Genomic DNA, 11,365 nt, shown 5'->3' with positions numbered 1-11,365 from the left:
GGGCTGCGGGTGTCTCTCCGTCTCTCTCCCTCTCTAGCTTCCTTCCCCTCTTAATGTCTCTCTATCTAATAAGACATTAGTAGGTAACATTTCTTTTTTTATAGCCATTGTTTCCATTTTGTTGTTGTTGTTGTTGTTGTTGGATAGAATCGAGAGAATCGAGAAAGGAGGGTAAGATGAGAGGGGAAGAGAAAGACACCTGCAGACCGGCGTCACCACCTGTGAAGCGACCCCCCTGCAGGTGGGGACAGATAGATAACATTTCTAAAAATTATTGACTCGATGAGAGGGAGAGAACGAGGCTTTGACAGTCGAGGGCCCGGTGGAGAGTGGGGGACCCCCATTGAGGAGTCACCCCACCAGCTGGTGGCCTTTTGGATCCTTGCTGAGCAGTGAGAGGAAGGGGTGCAGGCATTCCAGAGTCCGCTGGGTGCAGACAGGAGGACTCGCGTCTCGCCACAAACAGCCCTGCTTATTTCTCCTGCACACGAAAGCACAAATCCCCACTCCTCCACTGACGGTGGCTCTTCCTGCCTCTCCTCTCCTCGCCCTCTGTCCCTGTAAGTCGACCAAACCGGAGTACTGGGCTTTGACTTGTCACGGACCTGCTAAGCCCCAGGCAGCATGCTGAAGTCTGCGGTGGCATCCAGTTCAGTCACATGCCATTGGGGGCGGGGGCTGAGCCTTTCCCTGCAGAGAAGGGGTGAAACCTGGCTTCATCTTCCCGAGAACTTCCAGGCTGCCCTGAGGTCTAGCAATGATTAGCGTCCCTGAACGACAAAGGGACCCCGGGCTGCTGCTCACCTGGGGGTCTGGCAGGGTCTCCTCTCTGGTTTTGTGGTGTTTAAAACCGAGCTTCCCTCTTCTCTTTGAAATATTTGCCTACATGCATTTTCTTACTTTTCTCCCATCTTCCCACTCTGCCCACACACCAGCGCAGAAATAGCTCGCTTCTCCCGCAGAGTGGCAGGCCAGGGCTGCACGCCCCCAGGCGGGGAGGGGGCCCAAAGCCTCTGGTCTCTGCCCAGAGCTGGCGCCCAGCCGGCGGGGAAAGAGGCCTCTGGCCTCGAACCAAGGCCATAATTACTGACACGCTTAGCTTCCGTGGACCGTTCCCTGGTGAAGGCTTCCCTAATGAGATAATCCGCCCCACGCAGGCCTTCCGCTTCATTCATTATGCTAAGAGCAAGTGAACCAGAGCCAGAGAGAAGGGAGGGGCCCAGGGATTCAAGCCCCTGGACTGGCCCCGGAGCCCGGGGCAGGGGCGGGGGGTGCTTGACCTGCCAGGGAGCCAGACAAATGCCTTCACTCACAGTCATGCCATGTGGAACCTCTCCAGCCAAGAAGAAAAAGAGAAAAGAGAAAGGGATGGGAGGGGGCGCACGGGGTTAAGCGCTCATAGTGCAAAGCGCAAGGACCCTCACAAGGATCTGAGTTTGAGCCCCCAGCTCCCCACCTGCATGGGGGACACTTCACAAGTGGTGAAGCAGGTCTGCAGGTGTCTGTCTATCTCTCCCCCTCTGTCTCCCCTCCTCACTCCATTTCTCTCTGTCTCTACCCAATGAGATGGAAAAAGTGGCCACCAGGAACAGTGGGTTCATAGTGCCAGCACTGAGCCCCAGGGATGACCCTGGAGGCAAGAAACAAACAAATTGAATAAACCCTAAAGGTTCTTGACCCCTAACCCTGTTTTCTCTCTTTTTCAGAAACAACTCATCCCCAATGTACTCTTTCCTGAGTAAATGTAACCTTAATTCTCTTCTCTAATGATTCCTCTCAACACACAAGTAGCTCCTATGCTGACCTCTGCATGCTGGGCTGCTTGGCCACACAGGTGCATGCTGGGATGGTTGGTCACACAGACACATGCTGGGATGCTTGGTCACAGGGGTGCATGCTGGGCTGCTTGGCCACACAGGTGCATGCTGGGATGCTTGGTCACACAGGTGCATGCTGGGATGCTTGGTCACACAGATGCATGCTGGGATGCTTGGTCACAGGGGTGCATGCTGGGGTGCTTGGTCACACAGGTGCATGCTGGGATGCTTGGTCACAGGGGTGCATGCTGTGGTGCTTGGTCACACAGGTGCATGCTGGGATGCTTGGTCACACAGACACATGCTGGGATGCTTGGTCACAGGGGTGCATGCTGGGGTGCTAGGCCACACAGGTGCATGCTGGGATGCTTGGTCACTTGGTCACAGGGGTGCATGCTGGGGTGCTAGGCCACACAGGTGCATGCTGGGATGCTTGGTCACAGGGGTGCATGCTGGGGTGCTTGGTCACACAGGTGCATGCTGGGATGCTTTGTCACAGGGGTGCATGCTGGGGTGCTTGGTCATACAGGTGCATCCTGGGGTGCTTGGTCACACAGGTGCATGCTGGGATGCTTGGTCACACAGATGCTTGCTGGGATGCTTGGTCACAGGGGTGCATGCTGGGGTGCTAGGCCACACAGATGCATGCTGGGATGCTTGGTCACAGGGGTACATGCTGGGGTGCTTGGTCACACAGGTGCATGCTGGGGTGCTTGGTCAGACAGGTGCATGCTGGGATGCTTGGACACAAAGGTGCATGCTGGGGTGCTTGGTCACAGGGGTGCATGCTGGGATGCTTGGTCACAGGGGTGCATGCTGGGATGCTTGGTCACACGGGTGCATGCTGGGGTGCTTGGTCACACAGGTACATGCTGGGATGCTTGGACACAAAGGTGCATGCTGGGATGCTTGGCCACAGGGATGCATGCTGGGATGCTTGGTCACACAGGTGCATGCTGGGATGCTTGGTCACAGGGATGCATGCTGGGATGCTTGGTCACACGGGTGCATGCTGGGATGCTTGGTCACAGGGGTGCATGCTTGGATGCTTGGTCACAGGGGTGCATGCTGGGATGCTTGGCCATGCTGGTGCATGCTGGGATGCTTGGTCACACAGGTGCATGCTGGGTTGCTTGGTCATGCCGGCTCTCAGAGCTGGTGTGTCCTCAGCAGGTGCACCCCTGTTCCCTCAGGCAGCAGCCATGATCCCCAGGACTGTGCCCACACACTGAGCACACAGATCCAGGCCCCCAGTCCCTGGGGAATCCCGCTGCCCTCCCCTGGTTGCTCTGGGAGTTCTCCGACTCATAGTGTCATAACCCTTCAGGGCTTTTTCTGACTGCTCCGTGCCTGCTGTTCTCTTATTATTCATTTTATTTATTAGTTTTAAATTTGATAGGAGAGAGAGAGAGAAATTGAGAGGGAGGGGAGAAAGGGTAAGAGAACACGTGTGAAGCCTCCACATCTTTGCACCACGTTCTGCCAGCTGCGTCCTGGTGTTATTCTTTGGACCACACTGTGCTCTACGAGGAATCTGTGACTCCTGGCAGCCATTTCTTCCTTTTGAAATTTTTTTCATTTAGATTTTTATTAGGACAAAAATTGAGAGAGGACAAGGAGATAGAGAGAGGAAGAGAGAGACAGAGAGACACCTGCAGACCTGCCTCTCCAACCATGAAGCAGACCCCCTGCAAGTGGGGAGTGGGGACTTGAACCCAGGGCCTTGCTCTTGGTAACATGTGCAATTGATTGGGTGTTCCACTGCCTACCCCTCTCCCCTTTACTGACAGAGATGAGAGGAAGAGGGAGAGATAGACAGACAGACAGACAGACAGGAAAGATACCTGCTGCACTGCTCTACCACTCATGAAGCTTCTCCCTGCAGCGGGGGCCAGGGGCTTGAACCTAGGGCCTCATGCAGTTAGTCATATGTGTGCTCTGCTGGGATAGACACTACCTGGCCCCAGATTCACCGGCTGACTGATTGACTGACTGATGATCGACTGATTGATTGCCATCAGGGTTATTGCTGGGGCCTGGGGCTTGCAAGGCAAACCCTTCACTCCCAAGCTGTCATTTGCCCCAATTTATCTTTTTATGTGATAGGACAGAGAGAAATCGAGACGGGAGGGAGCAAGAGAGGGGCGGGGAAAGACAGATGCCTGCAGCCCTGCTCCACCACTCATGACCCCCCCACCCCCACCCCGCAGGTGAAACGGGGCTCAGCCCAGAGTCCCTGCACTCGGTGACGGGCGCACTCACCTGGGTATGCCACCTGACACACTCACTGATTCCCCGCTTGTGGGACGTGTTGCCTCTTCTGTCTTCTCCCTCCACACACAGGTGTGGTTGCAAGAGGCTTACTGGGAGTGGCAGCTGTGAGCAGTGACAGGGAGCTCAGGGGGTGGGCGGGGGACCAGCTGCTGGCGGAGCCCTCCCCAGCAGACTGCCCACTCAAAAAGCCCCTCATTGGGCAGACAGTCAGGCTGAGGGCTGTCACCACACTCGCCTGGCAGTCAGAGCCCTTGTGCCAGGTGTGTGGCCTGCATGTGGAAGCCTTCCTGGTTGTACCACCAGCTGGTCACTGGCCTGGGTGTTTTCTGACTAGCCTAGGTGCAGTGTCAGCTACACCATACAGATGCCAGAGGGAGGCCCAAACCCAGAAGAGCAAATTTTTATGCTCAGAGACTGAGGGTGAAGCATCACGACTGGGCCCAGCCCACTGAACTAGGCAGCCGACGGTAGACACAGTGGGCATCTGCTGCTCGAGCCAGTGCCTCAGAACCCAGATTGCCCCCATCAGCCTCCAGATAACCCAGGGAGTCAAGCCTCGGAGTCACAGCCACAGGGCGCAGCCAAGCTGTAGGTAACCAACAGCTTCTGGGCTGGCCGGGGCGTGGTGGGGCGGGGCGTGGTGGGGCGGGGGGCATGGGGACCGGCAGCCATCAGCAAGTCCCAAGTGGACAGCAGTTGTGATTGCTGACACTGGAGCTGGTTACTTGGCCACCTTTCTTGTGCCGGTAGAAGGAGATTAATCCAGAGAGGAAAAGAAAGCTTGTTAACAGAAGGGCCGGAATTTGTATTCAAGGAGGCGGATCAGCAGGGCTGAGATTCCACACACCACACACGGCAGGCAGAGAATGGCGGATTGAATTCCTCCTGTCTTGCCCGTCAGTTTCAAACACCTCTTGTGCATTCTTTCCCTGGGCCAAATGCATATGCTCTTCACGCACAGTGTGAGGGCCACACAGCCAACCACGGCCCCACCCCAGAGCAAAGCGTGGGGTTTAGCCGCAGTTGCTTTTGTTGGAAGTGTTTTCTGTGTATGAATACAAGGTGACTATTAAGGGTGTGTGTGTGTGTGTGCGTGTGGCCTGTGTGTGTACGTGTGTGTGGCATGTGACTTGGTCACAAAAGCAAAGAAAGGCTGCAGTGGTTTGAATCATAAAGATCCGCAAAAAAAAAAAAAAAAAAGGAAAATCCATTAGCCCTGTCTATGTATGATTCTAAATATACCAAGTGTCAGGACGTGGAGGACTGGAAGGACTGTCTGAAAATAGCTCCTTTGAAATAAGCCCTGTGGATGGCTCTTTCTCTGCCGATCTATCTCCTTGACATATATTCCAGGGATCAGCGCGCTGTGAGGCTCTGAAGGTGTTGGGCAGACCTGGTTTGCCAGTGTTGAGCCCTGGGGGTCCCGGCAGAGCTCCCACAGAGGTTCTCCAGCCCCTGGCTGCCAGACCCCGGCTCACCCTGCCCTCGCCTGCTGACGAGGCTGGCTCGGCGCCGTGTCCACACTGCAGGCTCATCCGCGGCATCCAGTGTGCAGAGAGGGGCAAAGGAGGCACTAACAGCTTCAGATCTGCTCTGAACGGAGAGCTGTTTGAAATGTCTGGAGGCCATGGCCAGACCTCAGCTGCCTGCTGACACACATGGGCTCTTGCTACAAGGGTCGCCTTGGGAGCAGCCTTGCCCCAGACCTTGGGGCTGTCCCTGTGCCCTCGGGCAGGACAGAGCTGAGAGGTTAAAGGAACGAAGTTCAGGGTGCCTGTAGCTAGCCACAGCCTGCCGCCGGCCGCTCCCGTCCCCTGCACCATGCTCCTCCTGGCTCCTGGGTCTCCCTGATGTCTTTCTGAGAACCAGTTTGCACTTGACTGCGCACCCATGGTCTGTATCTGAGATCTGAGGGGATGCGTAGGGTCAGCCACCGCCACAGTGCTTGGGTCGCCCTTTTTTTGAGGCGTGTGATTCTGATATGTCACCTTCGTATGTGGAGCTAAGGTCAGTCGGGGAAATTTGGGCCTCTGGAGGAACTGTAAGCGTTACTTCAAGAATTGAGAAAGACAGAGAGTGAGAGAGAGACAGAGAGAGAGAGAGAGAGAGAGAAGGGGATTACTCAGCTTTGACATGTAGATGTACCAGAGATTGACCCTGGGGCCTTTAAGGCCTCAGGGATACAAGTCCTGTGCTCTGACGAGTAGCTATCTCCCTGACCCAGTACTTTTCCCCCTTGTTGACCTACATAGATGTTTGCTGGAGGCAGCTGAGTCATCCTCACCTCACGGAAAGGAGACACACTTGGTGGTGACTAGTGTGCGGCTGAATCTGGTGGCTAGTCCTCAGATGAGGGTCCATGTGCCTGGACCTGCGGCCATGCACACCCTGTAACATGCGCTCAACCAGGTGCGCCGCCACCCGGTCCCTGTGTGTGTGTTTCTAATTTTTATTAAACAGGACAAAGAGAAATTAAGAGAAGAGAGGGAGAGAGAGTGAGAGATGGATACCTGCAGACCTACATCACCACTCGTGAAGCATCCTCCCTGCAGGTGGAGAGTGGGGGCTCCAGCCCAGGTGCTTGTGCTGGGTGATCCATGTGCTTAACCAGGTGCACCACTGCCTAGCCCTGTGTGTGATTTCACTGTTCCTGGCAGACATTTTCTCCTTTTTTTTTTCTCTTCCTCCAGGGTTATTGCTGGGGCTCACTCGGTGCCTGCACTATAAATCCACTGCTCCTGGAGGCTATTTTTTCCCCTTGTTGTTGCCTTTGTTGCTTATCGTTGTTATTATTATTGTCATTATTGCTGTTGTGGTTGGATAGGACAGAGAGAAATGGAGAGAGGAGGGGAAGACAGAGAGGGGGAGAGAAAGACAGACACCTGCAGACCTGCTTCACCACCTGTGAAGCGACTTCCCTGCAGGTGGGGAGCCGGGGGCTCGAACTGGGATCCTTACGCCGGTCCCTGCGCTTTGCACCACGTGCGCTTAACCCACTGCGCTGCCACCCAGCCCCACAGTTTTTCCTTTTAATCTCAGGCAGGAAGGCAGGCCAAGATATAAAACGTGGTAAAGTGTACACTGCATGGGGCTGGGTGGTGGTGCACCTGGCTGAGCACATGTTACAGTGTACAAGGACCTGGGTTCGAGTCCCCAGTCCCCACCTGCAGGGGGAAAGCTTTGCAAGTGGTGAAGCAGGGCTACAGGTCTCTCTCTCTCTCTCTCTCTCTCTCTCTCTCTCTCCTCTACAAGCCCCTTCCCTCTCAATTTCTGGCTGTTTCTATCCAATAAATAAATAAAGGTAGTAAAAAAAGAAAATGTTTTTAAAATTAAAAAATAAAGTGTACACTGTACTGAGTGAGCACCCCAGCCCCAAGAAAAGAGACTTACCTTGGCTTGGCAGAGTCCACGTGGGGCCCAAACGCAAACCTCCATGGAGGAGACCGCATAGTGGTTCTGCCTGAGGCTCCAAAGTCCCAGGTTCAGTCCCCCCACTACCACGAGCCAGAGCTGAGCAGGGCCCAGGAGGCTCTTTCCCAGTGGGGTCACGGGCAGCACTAATTCCTCCTGGCTGCAAGAACAGCAGTGTCCAAGGAACATTCAAACCTGCACAGACTCCTCAGGGCTCCAGGACCCCCCAGCTCAACCATGTACTGATCTTTGCCTGACCTTTGGTGCCCAGTGAATGACCCTAGAAGCAGTCAACGCCCAGTGACCCAGAGCCCCACCACAAACCACATTGTTATATATCATCATGGTCAGAGTTCCCTGGCAAATAAAGGACACTTTTTTTAAAAAAAAATTATTAGTGATTAAATAATCGTTAGCAAGATTGTAAGATCACAGGGGGACAATCCCACACAGTTTTCACCACCAGAGTCCCCTGTCCCCTCCCCTCCATTGGAAGCTTCCCTGTTCTCTATCCCTCTGGGAGCATGGACCCAAATTCTTTATGGGGAGCAGAAGGTGGGAGTTCTGTGTCGTTAAAATTTGGGGGCGTCAGCAGGCCGGGCTGGCTTCGCGGCGGTGAACAGAGACTCGGGGACACACGGCTGGGCTGAGAAGCTGCAATTTAATCTTTATTCACAAGTGGGCAAATCACCACACCATGTGCTTCCCCATCATTCTCCTCCAAAGGCTGCTGCTGGGACTCTGGACGTCCTTAGCATACGGGGCGGGGAGAAAGAGGGCGCCAAACCAAATCTCTCAGAGGTGGGGGGAAGGGGACCAAACCAACACGAAGAATACCAACAGTTCTGGCTCCTGTCATTGCTTCTCTGCTGGACATGGGTGTTGGCAGGTGGGTCCACACCCCCAGCCTGTGTCTGTCTGTCCCTAGTGGGGCAGGGCTCTGGGGAGGGGAGGCTCCAGGACACACGGGTGAGGGCGTCTGCCCAGGGCGGTCAGGGTGGCGTCATGGCAGCATCTGCAGCTCGGTGGCTGAAAAGCGGTAAGATATAAAGCAGGACAAATTGTTTAATAAACAGGAACCAAAAGGTAGGAGTAGAGCAGATGAAATAAGGGGTCTTTATGCGGGAAGAAGCTAAGAAGTCTGTATTAGGTATGTTCCAAGGGGCCCATGACTCTACTAATTTATTTTAATTTTACCAGCACACTGCTTAGCTCTCAGTTGTGTTTTTTGTTTGTTTGTTTTGTTTTTGCCTCCAGGGTTATTGCTGGGGCTCGGTGCTTGCACTACAAATCCACTGCTCCTGGAGGCTTATTTTTCCCATCTTGTTGCCCTTGTTGTGGTTATTATTGTTGTTGTTATAGCTGTTGTTGTTGGATAGGACAGAGAGAAATGGAGGGAGGAGGGGAAGACAGAGAGGGGGAGAGAAAGACAGACACCTGCAGACCTGCTTCACCGCCTGTGAGGGGAGCCGGTGGGGAGCCGGGGGCTCGAACCAGGATCTTTACACCGGTCTTTGCGTTGATCCTTGAGCTTTGTGCCATGTGTGCTTAACCCGCTGCACTACACCCAGTTGCCTGAGCCCAACAGCTAACATGCAGGTGGGCTAAATGTATTGTCTGGGGAGATGGTGTCAGAGTTGGAAACAGGACTAGAAAGCTGGATCAGGGCAGAGAGAGGATCCAAATACAGGAAAGAATATAAATGCTGCTAACTGTAAACTGTAAACCCCATCGATCTGACCCGGGGCCCATGTCTGTTCATAGTTAGCACAGGGGCCGGTGTGACCTCTGCGTCCCTGTCAGTCTGAGCTCTCTTATCGGGCATAATATTCCAAGATTTTAGAAGTCCTCTCCCCATGCTGAGGGCAAAGACCCGGCTGCTTTTTGGGTAAGATTGACTCTTACTGCACTGTACCCTCAGCTTGCCCCTGACTCCCCCAAGGGGTAACTTCCAGAGGTTTATTTGCAGTAGTAACTTTTTTCTAACCGGAGCACCGTTAGCTCTGGTTAATGGTGGTGCTGGGGCTTAAATCTGGGACTTTTGCTGCCTTGGGCAAGAAAGCCTTTTTGCAGAACCATTTTTCTGTGTCCTCTGCCCACAGTAATAACTTCTCGGTTACATATTCCTTCTACCACCCTTCCTCTCTCTTTGTGGGTGAGTCCCGGTAGCACCCCTCAAATAAACTATATTTGGGTCCTTATCTCATGGTCCCTTCTAGGGGCACCACACAGGGACGCAACATTGCAGAGGAACCAAAAGATGAAGGGCTGAATGTTGCGTCAAGCCAGAGAGCTGTGCTGGGAGGACGCTGCCCAAGCTCTTCTAGTCCGCGGTTTTGTTACTGTTCTGCTCTCAAAATCAGTGCCATAGAGTCAGCTCTCCACTAGTGTAGACAGCACCGTGATGCTAACCATTGTGGATGGACTCATAAAGAAAAAGATGCCCAGGGGAGTCGGGCGGTAGCGCAGTGGGCTAAGCGCACATGGCGCAAAGCGCAAGGACCGGTGTAAGGATCCTGGTTCGAGCCCCCGGCTCCCCACCTGCAGGGTGGTGAAGCAGGTCTGCAGGTGTCTGTCTGTCTCTCCCCCCTCTCTGTCTTCCCCTCCTCTCTCCATTTCTCTCTGTCCTATCCAACAACAACAACATCAATAACAAAAATAACTACAATAACAATAAAAAAGAAAGAAAAAAGAAAAAGATGCCCGAACAGGAAGATAAAGGGGGGAGGGGAGCCCTGGGGAGCCCTGCCCCTCTCAGGTTTAAGGAGACCGTGGCAGGGGAGGAGCTGAAGAGCCGGGCGGGTGCCATTACACACAGAGCTGGGTGCCGCATCGTGTGTGGGGTGGCAGCTCCAAGGACAGTGCAGGCTTCTGCCCAGTCAGCCTCATGGCTGAATGTGCACAGGGGAGCTTACAAATACATGGTTCAAAATCTGCCTGCCCACTGACGTCAGGCTGCTAGGAGAAAAATGAGTGGTGAGTCGGTTGCCTCTGAGGGTGGGCGTTCTCAGAATCTCTCTCTCTGGAGTCAGATGGTAGTGCAGTGGGTTAAGTGCATGTGGCACAAAGTGCAAGGAACAGTTAGGGTCCTGGTTCGAGGCCCTGGCTCCCCACCTGCAGGGGAGTCACTTCACAGGTGGTGAAGCAGGTCTGTAGGTGTCTGTCTCTCTTCCTCTCTATCTAACCCTCCTCTCTCAATTTCTCTCTGTCTCTATCCAATAACAAAAAAAAAGGACATTTACTCCCACAAAAAAAAATCTCTCTCTCTTTCTCTCTCTCTCATATGGACAGAGAGCTATTGAGAGGAGAAGGGGAGACAGAAAGGGAGAGAGACAGAGAGACACCTGCAGCCCTACTTCACCACTCGTGAAGCTTCTCCCCGCAGGTGGGGACCGGGTGGTGGTGCACCTGGTTGAGGGCACATGTCACAGTGCACAAGGACCCAGGTTCAAGCCCCCAGTCTCCACCTGCAGGGGGAAAGCTTTGCGAGTGGTGAAGGGCTGCAGGTGTGTCTCTCTGCCTCTCTCCCTCTCTATCACCCCCTTCCCTCTTGATTTCTGGCTGTCTCTATCCAATAAATAAAGATTTAAAAAATAATAATGATGATTCTTTGTTGTACAAAAGGATTCAAGGCAGGTTTTCCTTTGAACATTCAAGTTCTTCAGTGCATCTCAAGTGTAATTCAGTTTCCGACTATTCAGACGACCCCCCCCCCTTTATTTTTTAAATGCCAGGCATGCCAGAAAGCTCTTCATTGCTGCACTTTTAATGTCTTTGGAATTCACGGTGAGAGTCTGTCTGTCCACACAAGGTGCTGGAGGGGCTGGTATGGCTTCTGGAGTTGGGTCTCCCACTGAGTTATC

Source organism: Erinaceus europaeus, chromosome 12, assembly GCF_950295315.1.
Source record: "Erinaceus europaeus chromosome 12, mEriEur2.1, whole genome shotgun sequence".
In the NCBI taxonomy this organism is placed as follows: domain Eukaryota; kingdom Metazoa; phylum Chordata; class Mammalia; order Eulipotyphla; family Erinaceidae; genus Erinaceus; species Erinaceus europaeus.
This window is presented reverse-complemented; position numbering follows the sequence as displayed.